This window comes from Leucoraja erinacea, chromosome 5 (genome assembly GCF_028641065.1).
Source record: "Leucoraja erinacea ecotype New England chromosome 5, Leri_hhj_1, whole genome shotgun sequence".
Taxonomy (NCBI): Eukaryota; Metazoa; Chordata; class Chondrichthyes; order Rajiformes; family Rajidae; genus Leucoraja; species Leucoraja erinaceus.
Window position 1 is genome coordinate 67,032,672 of NC_073381.1, and position 15,036 is coordinate 67,047,707.

At 38.9% G+C, this 15,036-nt stretch overlaps 1 protein-coding gene and 1 long non-coding RNA gene across 5 annotated transcripts in view; one reads left to right on the forward strand and one right to left on the reverse strand.

Annotated features, from left to right (window-relative positions):
- The window catches only part of epha7 (eph receptor A7), a 252,404-nt gene that overhangs the window by 97,517 nt on the left and 139,851 nt on the right, over positions 1-15,036 (reverse strand). The gene's annotated exons all lie outside the window — the stretch shown is intronic.
- On the forward strand, positions 890-5,583 carry LOC129697365 (uncharacterized). Its single transcript, XR_008723507.1, has 2 exons — positions 890-5,319; positions 5,366-5,583. It is a non-coding gene; the product is annotated as an uncharacterized LOC129697365 (long non-coding RNA).

Sequence of the window (15,036 nt, forward strand, 5' to 3'; positions counted from 1 at the left end):
TTCTGTGCACATGCTACTGATAGGAAGGCTGTGCGATATGCTTAGCAGATAGGCATCAAACGTAGAGAAAGAAGAACCTAGCTAAAATGATGACCTCATGTTATATGAAAGAAGTGGTGGCTGCAACAACATAACTATACATCTTCAGACTGAATGGGCCACTAAAGTGGCTGAATACAGTCCATGTGCTAAGTCACAGAAGGAGTTGAACAAGAATTTGCACAACATTCTGTAACTTGGGAGTTTATTTGCCCAATACTAAATGTCAGTGCCATTGCTGAGACTATCATGCCATGATGTAATTGTCTAATCTTCCATTTATCTAAATATAACTAATGAAAATCAGTTCATAAATTAATAATGTTAGCATCACAGGCTTTACCAAAATAAAGATTTACTTTCTAAAAGTATGGAGATTTATTGGTAGACCTTACTTTCCAAATGTAAATCATTTTGTAATCCTAACCTGTACTAACTGCAGATCCCCCCACAAAACTATAATTGAATTACTGTAAAGGTGTATTGAATGTTTAACTGCCTGCCAAATTTTGGCTGAGGAATTCTTTACCTGAGCTAAAGACTTCTTAGATGAGGAGAGTGTGTGGGGAGAGGCCAACTGGTCCACCAGCAGACAGAGATTGCCTTGTTCCCTTTCTGTACATAGAAACAGCAGCCTCAGAGTAACTGCCTCAAGTTAATCTCTGCTGAGTGATATGTTACTTTTTGGCAAAAGGCCCTAAAACACAAAGCAGAAATCACAACACTAACCCCATCAGCCTGGGCACCTCAGTTCTCCACCTCCCCAACTCAATGAGCTACCCTTATCATTGCACTGGGAAGTTTTCTCATTTTCTCCATGGCAACAAAAGTCCCCCCACCACCCCCCATATTGTTGTCCCTTATTAATTGCCAGATAAAAAGGAGTTATTTTCCCCTTTTTTTCCCTTCCTTTAAATCCTTACTTTGTATTTTTTTTTCTGTTTTCTGAAAGATCTCAAAGCTCTCATCTAGTGGAATGCGGGCTAGGGATTAACGGGACTAATCTGTAATAAATTCAGGATGTGATCTGCTCTGACCTCACCAACTAAATCAATTGAAAAGTTACTTCATAAGTCCCCTTAGTTATTCTTTAACAAAATAACTGCATGGCAGGACACCCTTCAGCCCTGCTCGATTGTACTCAAGTGCTTTGGTTTTAAAATTCCTTAATATATTTGTAGAAAAGCAGATTTAACACTCGATTGGAACAAATGAAACAATCAGGGAAGGATCCAATGGGACACAAAAGTAGAGATGATGAAAAACATACTGGCACTGAGAGAGATTGCATTCCTAATCCTGACTGTCTTGCTTTGCATTTGATGTCAATGCCATGGTTATTTAGATATCTACACAGTCTCCAGCACCCAAGATCACTCATAATATGATCAAAAGCACAGGAAAACATGCCATTTTTTGAGACACAAAACCCTAGATAATCTCAATATATATGTAACATCCATTTTATTTATACCTTTGGCATTCAAATATTTAATGATTTGTAGTGAAATGTCTGACCATTTTTCATTCAAATTCCATTCCTAGTCGTATTAAAGTATAAATGTAGTTCTGTATATCAGTTTACTTTATTGTCATGTGTACCGAGGTGCAGTGAAAAGGTTTTGTGGTGTGCTATCCAGTCAACAGAAAGACAATACATGACTACAATTGAGCCATTTACAGTGTATAAATACATAAGGCATATAAATACATAACGTTTAGTGCAAGGTAAAGCCAGCAAAGTCCGATCAAGGATAGTCCGATGGTCACAATTGAGGTATATAGTAGTTCAGGACTGCTCTTTGGTTGTGGTTGGATGATTCAGTTGGCTGATGTAAGCTGTTACCTGGTTAAATGGGTAACCAGATTCTGGCATCATAGCTTTAAATAACTTACTGCGTTACTCAATGGGCAAACTCCCTGACTACTTGCAGTTCCAGGGTTCTGTTTATTGCCTTCTACCTGCTGGTTACCACGTTCATTCTTACAGGGAGGAGGAATAGATTGCTTTCAATAATACTGTGACTGCATCTACAACAACATTTGCATTGTATGTGCATGTTCTGCTTTTAATTTTAATTTGCTAATAAATAAAAATAGAAAGTGCTGAAAACGCTCAACTAGTCAGGCAGCACCTGTGCAATGAAAAAGATTACATTTCAGGTCCAAGATCCTTTGCCAGAACTTTTTGTTGTCCTTAATATATGAGAAAAACATTTTAAGGCATTTCACTAAGCCGTATAGAGACATTAGGAAAGATGACTAAATGTCCATTAAAGGAATAACAATGTTTCGCTAATTGTGCATGCTTCAGTTAAATAACACATTTCATGGAAAATGAAGAAGACCCATAGAAACATACTCAGAAAAAAAAAACCTGGGGTTAAAGGAGATGCCGGAAGGCACAGTGATAAGCTTGGTCAAAGTAGCTTTCAATGAGAATTTTAAACACACAGATGAGAGAGATTTAGCGACGAAATTATGGAGTACGGAGACTTAAACAAGTGAAATCACAGCTACCAATGGTGGGTGAAGAGAAATATGAATGTACATGAAAAGATAAAGTTTTAGCAGAGTCTGTAGAGATGGTGGAGGTCACACACTCATATCATTATGTAGATTAAACAGTTAAATTATGAAGTTTACAAATGTTTCCATTTCTTCGCATTAAGTACGCACCAGTTACCACTGGCAAGTCTACAATTTAGGCAAATCATATATTACAGCGCAATTTCCTGAAATTCTGTCACATAAAATGCATTATCTAGCTAATCTCAAACTGTTTAATAGCTGAGCAGTAATAATCTTTATTCGCTTGTTCCATAGCATTTTGGAATAATAATGGTTTGGAATTCCTCCGAACTGAAGCTTCAGATGTGGAGCGCAATTCCACAGCCATTAATGCATTGCACAGCCATTAATATGCATGTTTGAAGTCAATTTTAAAGTCTTCTATCTTAATATTTTATACCATACTGGTTTGTAAAATTGGAACCATAATTTGAAGATTTTCACCTGATATGGATTTGTGAAGGAAAGAAAATTACATTTCTATTTGTGTCACTCCAGCATTGAAGTTGGAGACAATCACAGGGTCATAGAGAGATACAGCATGGAAACAGGGCCTTCGGCCCAACTTGCCAACACCGGCAACATGTCCCAGTTACACTAGTCCCACCTGCCTGTGTTTGGTCCATAACCCTTCAAACCTGTCCTATCCATGCACTTGTCAAACTGTTTCTTAAATGTTGGGATAGTCCCAGCCTCAACTACCTCCTCTTGCAGCTTGTTCCATACACCCACCAAAAAATACCCTTCAGATTCCTATTAAATCTGTTCCCCTTCACCTTAAACCTGTCCTCGGGTCCCTGTTTCACCAACTCTGGGCAAGAGTCTCTATGCATCTACCCAATCTATTCCTCTCATGATTTTATACATCACTATAAGATCACCCCTCATACTCCAGCACTCTAAGGAATAGAGTCCCAGCCTACTCAGCCTCTCCCGGTAGCTGAGACCCTCTAGTCCTGCAACATCTCCGTAAATCCTCCCTGTACCCTTTCCAGCTTGACAATATATTTCCTATTCCATGGTACCCAGAACTGAACACAATACTTGAAATGAGGTCTCACCAACGTCTTATGCAACTGCAACATGACCTCCCAACTTCTATACTCAATACTCTGACTGATGAAGCGCACAAAGGTGATACTTTCAGTCTGTTAAGATTGTGCTAATTTGCTGTGTTGAGGTTGAGGTTTGATGATGTGGAGGAGTGTGGAAGAAAGACAAAAGTAATAATTTGTGCAATGTACAAATATACATTTTCAAACTGTGTGTACAGAGCAATATAAAGTCTATCATCAGAATTAAGAATTTTCTGGCAAGTTGCCTCACCTCCAGGGAGTATTTGTAAAATAGGCTCTTATATCTTTTCCAAAAATGGGTCCCCCAACAAAACAAAATTCAAAAACTTAAATTCATTATGAAAATATCCATCTACGATGATCCACTGAATACTTTGGTTACCAGTCCCATACAAAACATTATAAATTATTTTGGAGCATTGACAGATTTGCTGTGTCGCTCCAAGAAACACAGTCCTTGAATATAACAATTGCTGTGTTCATTGCAAGAGGTCTATTTAATTCCTCCTGTTGTCAATAAAGTCACGCATCATAATGTTATGGAGCACAATTATTTCCATGTCTTCCACAAATGCATATACCATCAGGGCTTGGACCTATATCAGAGATTGTTCTTCTCAGCAGGGAAAAAGTCATGAATTTCACAATCTGACATCATTACGCATGCATCACCTCAAAGAATAGAGCAGTTCGAGGAAAAGTGTTGCCATCACATCAGAGGACACTGCAGATGGGCAATAAATGCAACTTTCTAAAAACTATTAACAGGTCAAGATCAAACAGGAGACAAAAACTAGTGCACACACGAGGAAGAAGTACATTGTGATGTGAGCACAAAGCCCAATGTTATACGCACCGTTTACTCTTACACGCTTTACATGTTAAGCCCCTGTCCCACTTACGTGTTCTTGGCACGCTAAATACGCAACCTCATCGTCGCGTTGAGGCGCGACAGTCCCGCGAGAGTCGCGCACGTCATCATGCGCCCGCACAGCCGTCTGGAGTGCGTGACGTCATTTGAAGATGGACACAAAATGCTGGCGTAACTCAGCGGAACCGGCAGCATCTCTGGAGAGAAGCAATGGGTGATGTTTGAAACTTGAGGTCTGTCCCGACTACGGGTGCTGTCCATGCAGAGTTTCTACGTTCTCCCCATGCCCTGCGTGTGTTTTCCCCGGATGCTCCAGTTTTCTCCCACACTCCAGATGTACAGGTTTGTAGGTTAATTGACTTGGTAAAATTGTAAATTGTCCCTAGTGTGTGAGGGATAGTTTTAGTATTAATGTGTGAAGATCGCTGGTCAACTTGGTCTCGGTTTTATCTCTAAAACTAAAACTATTTGTTTCACAGGGCTCTGCATGACCTATTGCTAAACGTATTGCAATTCTAGGTATCATAATTACCATAGATGTTTCTGGTGTACTAAAACATAGAAATGTTTAGTGTTAACAACCAACCACTTCACCTATTAAAAATTGCGATACTGGCAAAAATCCAACTTGAAACAGAGCAAGGGCAATTTTGTTCCTCACACCACTTTACTCACTTTTCTTTTGCTCTTTACTATATGGCAATCTGAGAAGGGTGTCTAGTCCTTCAAAGCATGGCCTTGCCTCGTGTACAGTGGCACAGGGTGGCACAGTGCCGCAGTGACGGGGTGCTGTCTTACAGCACTAGAGACCCGAGTTTGATCCTGACTAAGGAAAATCCTGTGTGTAATTTGTACATTCTCCCTGTGACTGCGTGGGTTTTCTCTGGGTGCTCTGGTTTCCTCCCATATTTCAAAGACAAGCAGGTTTGTAGATGCCATTCGTTAACAAATATTTTACAAAAATATCTGCTTCAATTTTGCATTTTGCTTGATTTCACTCATAAATTACGTTCACTGTTATCTATTCCAGATATAATAAAAAAAACTGTGCAACACAGTGCCTAACCAATGGTCGCATTTGATCCAATTTTCTTCTTTAAAGCAAAAATGATTAGGGAAACTATTTGAATATTATAAATAATATTGAAAGGTGTAATATTATTAGAAATACAACATTGAAACAGGCCCTCTGGGCCTTTGAGTCCATGCTGACCATCGATCACCCATGTACATTAGTTCAATGTTATCCCACTTTGGCATCCACTCCCAATTTTATAGGGGCAATTTTACAGAGGCCAATCAACCTACAAATTTACTTATCTTTGGGATATGGGAGGAAACTGGAGTACCCGGAGGAAACCCACGTGGTCACAGGAAAAATGTGCAAACTCCACACAGACAGAACCCAAGGTCAGGATCGAACCCGAGTCTCTGGGGTTGTGAGGCAGCATCTCCACCAGTTGCGCCGCTCTGCTGCCCCCTGCCCCATATTGTTTACTTATAAGGATTATTTTGGAAACAGAAGACACAGATGTAAGACAACTACAAAAAGAACAGGAGGTGGTATGAAGGAAAATATTACCAGTGATTTATTATAACCTGAAATTGCTAGATGAAAGCAGATATAATATTTTGCAAACAGGAATTGGATAAATATTTGAAAGGGAAACATTTGCACTGTTCTGCAGAAATAGTTATGGGGAGTGGAATTCATATTATCTCACAACACAAAAAGAAGCCATTCCGCCATTGTCCATGCCAGGTTCCAGGACACACTCCATGTCTCCAATTATTCTCCTGCAAAGTCTTTGTCACATGACAATCAGCTCTCTCCCATGTCTCCTGCTGCCTGCCTGTACCAGGGGAATTTACAGTAGTCAATTAATCTATCAGCATGTTTTTGGCTTTTGTGAGGAACCCACAGTGCCAGCAGAAACATATGCAGACACTAGGGGAATGTACAAACTCCACTCAGACAAACCAAGGTCAGGATCTAGACTGGCTTGTTGCTGTGAGGCAGCATCACGAGCTATTGCACCATATCCCACTTCAACCGGTTGGCTCTTTCTAAGTACTAGTACACACAGAATGAACTTACTGCACTGAGATTTCCATAATTCTGAGGTGAATCGTCAAGTTCACAAAATAACTAGGGAGGGATAATAAACCTGGCGATGCTAAGCACATGATGAAAACAAATAGAAAAGAATTCGGGTAAAGCCCAATTATTATCAGAGGGCAACTTGTTCAATAATAGTGATTAAACTCTGAGACGGATTTCATCCCTTTGAAAGACACTGCAGTAGCTTGTGTTTTCATAAACATATGGAACATTTGACGTTTGCATGTCAGGTTCAAATCCATACTTCAGATTCAATTTAATTTAATTTCAATTTAATTGAATTGAAATTCAATTTAATTTAATTTCAATTTAATTGAATTGAATCTGAAGTATTCAAATCCATACTTAACAAAACTTCAATTCTTGATTCATCATAGGTCGGTGTAGCAGATAATGTTTTCTATGACGTGGTCCAAAAGTGTTTTAATGCACCATTTAGAGATGTGTTTGATTTCAATGCACAATACTATACAACAGCAAACGTTGCTACGCTGACAAGATAAAGTCACCAGCACTGCGCATCCACTGCACTTCATCAGGTACCCAAATGAATACTGCCATGTTATTTGCCGCCAATATGTACCTTTATATTCATTAAGAAGTGAATGGCCCTTTGTTGCCAAGTAACACACTGGCCAATCACAGAGAGAACTGACTGCAGCTTGCAGCTTGAAATTTCTGTGGAGAACTTTGCCTTTTTAATGATTTCAATTGTGGCAACGACAGGCTACTAGAATGCAACGTTCAGCATAATTCAGTATTCACTTCTTTTGTGGCTTTTAAAGTAACAGGGGTACATAGCACAGCTGGCAAGTTGACAAGCTAACAGAAACGTGGTGGTACCCACTTTGTTTTCCCCTCCCCTCCCCCAATTCTCCAGCAACAAGTCTAATAAGTTCTATAAAAGGTTTTATGAGCAAGAGATCATGTAACAGATATTTTTGTAAGGAAATGCTTTTCAGAAACCCTCTCCCCCCCAAAACAGTATTGTAATTTATTATGGTCATCCTGAACTTTAACCTATTTGCACATGCTTGATTACTTACTTTAGATCAAAGCAGGGCTGCCTGGGCACTCCAGAAATAAAATTAATTGAAGTGACTTAGCATTGCTTTGTAGGATGCAGGTTAGAAAAAAATGAATCACCCTGACCTTGAATGCACAAAATAATCCTGTTAAATTCTCTCTTTCGCATATTGACTTTATTTGGCGAAGAAAATGAGAAAGGTTACAGATATAAAAACTGATTTGGGAGTCTGGATGGGGCCTTTGAAGGTAGAGGCCATAGATGAAATCTTGGAGGTTTGCCAACTATGCAGAGAGTTTCAAATCATTGCTTTCCACTGCCCGTCCCCTGCTTCACACCCCTTCTCCAATTCACGACAAAGAGAAAACCAGTGTTAGAATTTGTTTTCAGACAAATTAACTTTTTGGTAACTGAAAGAAAATAATAGGTTCAGTCACTGCCAAACATAAGAGTGTTCCATGGGCTATGCTGGCAAGCAATTCCTCAGTCACTGTGTGGAACTAATCTCTGGTCGATGCTTTGAATTAGGTTTAATTTTCTCCTTTAAAATCTGACTTTGGCAATTGGCATTAATCCAAATATGCAATTAGATATATTTTTTAAACAGACCATCCCATATCTGATCTACCTTCGCTATTATTGTGTGGAGTAGAATTAGCTGAATTGTTACTTTTTTGGAAAAATTGTTAATCCTTTGATGTTGGGGAACAAAAAGAATGGATATGTATTTGAAAGAAAAACTCCTTGAGGGATTTTGCAAACTTGTTTTATAAATGGTAGTCAATGCTGGTCGGATAGGTACCACAGACCACCATTGCAGTGTTGAAGATTCAGCTAATTTATCCTCAAAGAGGGCATGCAATTATGGCTGGCTCACACAACTATAATGCACTCAAATTAAATTCAATCAGCCTAAGAGTGGACAGGCTAAGCTTATAGAAAAGGTTGGTGGGCCTTTGAAAGACGGAGATGGGAAATTGTCTTTCTTTTTGCCTCAGTGAAGTTAGTGAACAGATGCAACACTTTAAGAAACCTTTAGACAGACATCTGAATAGGTTTGGTTTAGAAGGATATGAGCCAAACACAGGCAGGTGGGACTAGTGTAGATGGGACATGTTGGCCGGTGTGGGCAAGTTGGGCCGAAGAGCCTGTTTCCACACTGTAAGATTTTATGACTGTAAAATACAAACTGACCAAAATATACAGAAATTTGTAGTTTGAAGAGTGATATCAATGAAAGTAGAATGTTATTTCTCTAAAAACCAATGTTAAAAGTCATCAATTTATGGGCAGGCCTATTCAGAATGTGTCACCTTTGTACATGGAGTACATTAAAATTTTAAACCATTGCTCACATCTCAACCAGGTACTGAGTGTAATCTTGATGATATGCAGCAACAATGCATGAAGAGAGGGCAAGGTGAAAGGAAAACGAGATAACATGACACCAAATCTATCAACACTTACTTGCCAACTTAAAGATACTACTGCCACCTTATCTGACCAACCAGCAATAGAAATACGATTACAAAAAAGGTTACAGTTTTCCAAAAGAATGCATCAGAGATGTGTGGACATGGCCCAGACCATCACACAAATCAACCCCCCCCTTACATTGACTCCATCTACACCCCATACTGCCTCGGCAAGGCCGCCAGCATAATCAAGGACCAGTCTCACCCAAGCCAATCCTTCTTCTCTCCTTTTCCATCAGGCAGGAGGTACCGGTTAAAAAATGGTTCGCTCCAGATTCAGGAACAGTTTCTTCCCAACACTTATCTGGCAACTGATCGATCCTCTCATCAGCTGGAGTGCAGTCTAAACCTCACAGCTACCTTATTGGAAACTATCTTTAATCGGACTTTATCAGATTAAAATGATATATCTTTGTACCCTTCATCTCAGCACTGTGGACAGCTTGATTGCATTCATGAAATAGTCCTTCCTTTGACTGGACAGCATGCAGACAAAGAGCTTTCCATTGTATCTCAGTGCACGTGACTTTAATAATAAAATAAACTAACTAAATATTCAAAGTATTCTTTCACTTCTCAGCGATTGCTCGATCTTAAACCGTCATACAGAAAATCTGCATCTTTGATCAAATACATCAAACACTTAGATTCAATGTGGGAACTCAACACCAAAAATTATAGTACCCTTATTTGTACATAATGGTAAAGACTCCATTCATCAAGAAGCCATTGATTGCATTTAAAAACTTACAAACACTTGCACCCTGTCTACTGTCGCTCCCGGTTGCTATTTTAACTTCCTCCTCCTTTCTGACCTTGGCCTCCTCCACTGCAAAAGTAAGGACACGCAAACTGGAAGAACATTACCTCGTATTTCATTTTGGTAATCTACAACCCAACAATATTCAAAATGAATTCTCTATTTTCAAGTAATACGCCATCCTTCCCCTTCTCTTTCCTCTCCCTCGGCCCCAGTGTGCACACATTTCTCCGACCATCTCCATAACCCTATTCTTTTCCTGTCCTTTGTATGCTCAGCTCCTACCTCTTCAATCGTAGTTTCCCATTTTCCTTTTATCTATCTTATTTTGCGTGACCTTTGCGAACTGTTACTGTAAATTTGGCTACTACATCTAACCCTGCACAAATGATCCGGTCTACAACTTCTTGCCATTTCCTCTATTCAAGCAGTAAGTACACCTGAAAAGTACATCACAGATTATAAACATCCTGGCGATGTTCTGAAAGAGATGTTAAATTCACTTTTTTTCCCTGAATGATCAAAGACTCTGCAGAACAACATGAAAAACCCTTCCCCATTGAAATCTGCACTGCATTTTTAATGAATGATCTAAAATATTATTTCCTTTCAGTATCAGTTCACTTAGGTTGATCTCCCAGAAGCCAGTCTCATACACCTTTTAGGTGCTATCATAGTGGGGGGGGGATTAAGAAATATTAGTTATTGCATTTCTCCAAAAGCTGACCTGGTTTCAACTATTCTTTTTCACACAGAAATGAAATGCTTGAATGGATCCCATCTCACACTGGCCTCCCTTCTCGCACAACTCACTTAACCCATGCACCTTCAACTTTTTGAGCCTGTACTGTTCCAGATAGCTTGCAAGTCAGAGCCATGCAGCACAGAAACAGACCCTTCGGCCCAGCTCAACCAAGCCTCCAAGGATGTAATTTAACCTGGTCCTATTTGGTCCATATCCTTCTATACCTTTCCTATTAATGTACTTTTTTTTTTTTTTTTTTTGTTTATTTTACTAGAAGTTAATACAGCACAAAACAGTACAGTGGCACCTAATTTTAGGTGCCAACTATGTAATACCGTAATCAATTATATGTACAACCTCTCGTTTTATGTTATAAGAAGGAAGTAAGCAGGACAAGAAAAAGAAAACAATAGAAAGGGGAAAAAGTGGAAAAATAGATGGTAGAGAGTAGAAAAACGTGAAGTGTGTATATAAAAAATAAAAAAAGGAAGAGAGAAAGTGGAAAGTAGAAATAGAAGAGAAGGCCCCTTAAAAGAGAATTTTTCAAATCTGTATTCGGAGATGTAGCTCTATCCGCGTCATGAACTGAAATCAGCAATCCTTACGGTACCGCTGCATCACATGATTCCAAAAAGTCGATGAAAGGAGACCAACTCCTCCTATTAATGTACTTGTCCAAGTATCTTTCAAATGTTGTTGTTGGACCTGCCTCAACTCTCTCCTCTGATACAAAGGTGAGAACAAATGTCTTTAGTCAGAGGGTGATGAATCTGTAGAATTAATTGCCACAATGGAGGCCAAGTAAATGCATATTTTTAAGGTTGGGATTGATAGGTTCGTGATTAGTAATGGTGTCCAGGGTTATGGGGAGGAGGCAGGAGAATGAGTTTGAGAGTGAAAGATAGATCAGCCATGATTGAATGGCGGAGTAGACTTGATGTCTAGATTAGGCCGAATGGCCTAATTCTGCTCCTACAACTTATGAAGGCAGTTAGTGAACATCTAGCTAACATTAAACATCGAGCTAGTGAGCATCAAAGGTTACGGTGAGAAGGCACGTGAATAGGGTTGAGAGGAAAAATAGATCAGTCATGATTGAATGGCGGAGCAGACTCGATGGGCTGAATAGCTTAATTCTGCTCCAATGTCATATAGTCTTACCATGTGTCATTCCATCATTCAGGATACATTCTCTACTATTCCCCAGTTAATAAAGGTGGACATTACTCTGATATTATCCTTTTTTTAAGTGCATGAATTCTAGATTCCAGACACTTCAACTTTGTTGTCATTTGTAAAACAATATATCTCGAGGCCTCAGTCGAGGAGTATTTTTTTAGCATGCTGAAAATTGTCCACGAGTAAAAATTGGTAGGCATGGAAAAAAAATCAATATTTTTTTACTCGTAGGTTTAGTTGAAGCAGATCGTAGTAGGTCGGCATGTTATTCATCGGTAATCGAAGGCAATCGAAGATAGTCAAAGGTAATCAAAGGTAGTCGTAGATAGTGTTAGTATAGTCGAAGATAGTCGAAGGTGGTCGTCTTCACTCTCCACTATTCGGTGTCCAATTTTCCAGAGAGTAAATGGTAGATAGTCGAAGCTAGTCTTCAACATAGTCGAAAGAGATATTTTACATGGTCGTAGGAGATCTTCTACATATTCGTAGGAGGTTCACTACATAGTCGAAGGACATCGTAGGAGGTGTTCTACTTCGGCGATACAACAAGACCATGACACTCTCCTGACAGGCCCTTTAACTATAAGCATGGGAGCGCTGAGCTCTCCTGCAGATATTTTTTGACAACAATAAATCTCCAACTGTGCATGCACAATATTGCCAGCTTGTATGGCCCCTCTAAGGTGCAGCAGCAGCCTTGGCATCACCTAGATCGTAAATCATAATCCAGGATTAAATCCTGCTCACAACATCAGGAGCTGATTATTATTTATGGAAATCAAACTGACCACATTACATGTGGAACGAGCTACCAGATGGCATGATGAATAGGAACGGATTGTTCTTGGTCATTTTCTGTTGTGATCCATGGGTGAGAAGGAATATCGAGCCTTTTAAACAGAAAGCGACTGGGGAGGTCTAATCCAAAACTCTATTACATGATCTCAACAACAACAAACAAACAGCTACCACAAGGTATATAAATATTTTAGATTGGTCATGAATAGTTTAATGCAATTTCTGTGCAACTTTACTCTGCATACCACAACAGAATATTTAAGTATTTAAGTGCCTGATTGATTTCTGCAGACCAAATATTATTGTCTAAGACTTCATTTAATTTGTACATATTTAATTCAAAATTGAGAATCTTGATCTCCAATGTTGTTATAGGTCAAAGAAAAAGTGGCAGGTATAAAAAAAAAGTATTAATTCATACAAAAATCCCCTATCAGGCCAATCTGGAGGATTATTACAATTGTCCACCAATATTGTTTAATTAGTAGGAAATGAGTAAATGTTTACATATACTTAATCTGGAAAACACTTGCGAACAGCTTTGTAGAAGGTCAATGTTTACACTTCTTGTGTTGAAGAGCTCTGAAAAAGGCTTGGGACATTCCTGTTAACACCAATAAAATGGTGCCTTCCGTGTGAAACTTTAAATTGCAGCAATGTTGATAGACAAAGTTAAAGTTGCCTACAAAAAAAAAGTAGTCTAAACTCCACACCCGGATAAACAGCATGAAGAGAAATAGAGATTTTCTCATGTCCATTGTCTCTCCATATGCAATCTAACTTATCCGAACCACTCAACCTTCTAAGAGAAGCAATTAGCTGTGTACATGGAGCCTGCGGTAATTAGATTTTACAAGGTTTATTTATCCCAAAATCTATGTGAACGATACAGCAGAAATGCCCAGACTGTATGCCAGAACGTCCCGAGATCCTCTTCCTGTACACACAACGTCTTGTGCAGCGCACCTGTGGGTGAAATCACCTTCATTGACCTAGTTTTACAATATAGGCCAATGTAACTTACTCCGTTACCTGTAAGACTAGACCTACAATGTTTTTGTCTGCCTTAATTAACCTTTTGTGCCAAAAGTATATGAAGGGTCTCGACCCAAAACGTCACCCATTCCTTCTCTCCAGAGATGCTGCCTGTCCCGCTGAGTTACTCCAGCTTGTTGTTTCTATCTTCAGCAATTTTAAAGCTTTGCCAAGTGATCCTCTGGATTCCCTGGACCATGGAAGGAGCCCAAATGCATAAAGTCTAAATTAATGCTAAATTAATTTCCTAACTTCCACTTCTACTATTTGTTTAAAGACTGTTACAAAATCATGGCGGGTTTTTGGGGACTCAATTTAATACAAGTAACATGCTGTACTGAAATAATTTAAACATTCCTAATCACCAGTCAGTCTTGCTGGTTCATTTTGTAATATAGCTTAGTGGTTCTATCCTAAAACTGAAATAACCAACAAATCTAAATTTAATTAATTAGTGCCTCAATTTAGGCTGAAATTGCACAGCTTTTTGAAATCCAACATAAATTTGACTGGTCTTGTGCAACACCAGGCTTCTGGAATTTAATCGACATTAAAACTCAACATATTAATTTCCTTGTGTTTAAGAAGGAACTGCAGATGCTTGAAAATCGAAGGTACACAAAAATGCTGGAGAAACACAGCGGGTGCAGCAGCATCTATGGAGCGAAGGAAAAAGGCAACGTTTCGGGCCGAAACCCTTCTTCAGACTTTTGCTACTTCTAAAGGAATGTTGAAAAGTATGTATCTAAATAAATTGAAAGTATTCTACTACCTTCATCATTTGATCATAGGAGAAATTAGATGTAATTAACTAATTCATTTTTAAAGAAATGTTATTTAATAATCTGTTGTGCAAAAGATACAGATAGAATTTACTTTTATTTTACCTAAATCAAAGAAAGCAGTTTACACAGGACGATCAATGGAAATCATAACTACACCTCTGTGAAGTGGCAATTTTAAATTGAATTTGTCATTCTTATCACTTAAAATGAAATATACTTCTCAATGGTAAAATTCAACTACAATTTTACATATGTTTTGTGTGTCTAGGGCACAGTTGAAAACAACATTGCTGAAATTCTATCCTGCAGCACAATATTCACATGTATCACACAATACAATTTCATTGGAAAGTTGATTGCTAAACAAGATAGAGAACATTACATTGGCCTTACATTTTATTTTCTAGTCTCCCGTGCATAGAAGTGCTCAACACAGCAAGTGCCCTGGCGCACCGTACCACAACCAACTGCATTTATAATGGACACAAATGGCTTGAAGTGAGCATGGGGGTAACCAGAAGCGCACCTTTATAACAAATGTGGGGCACATTTG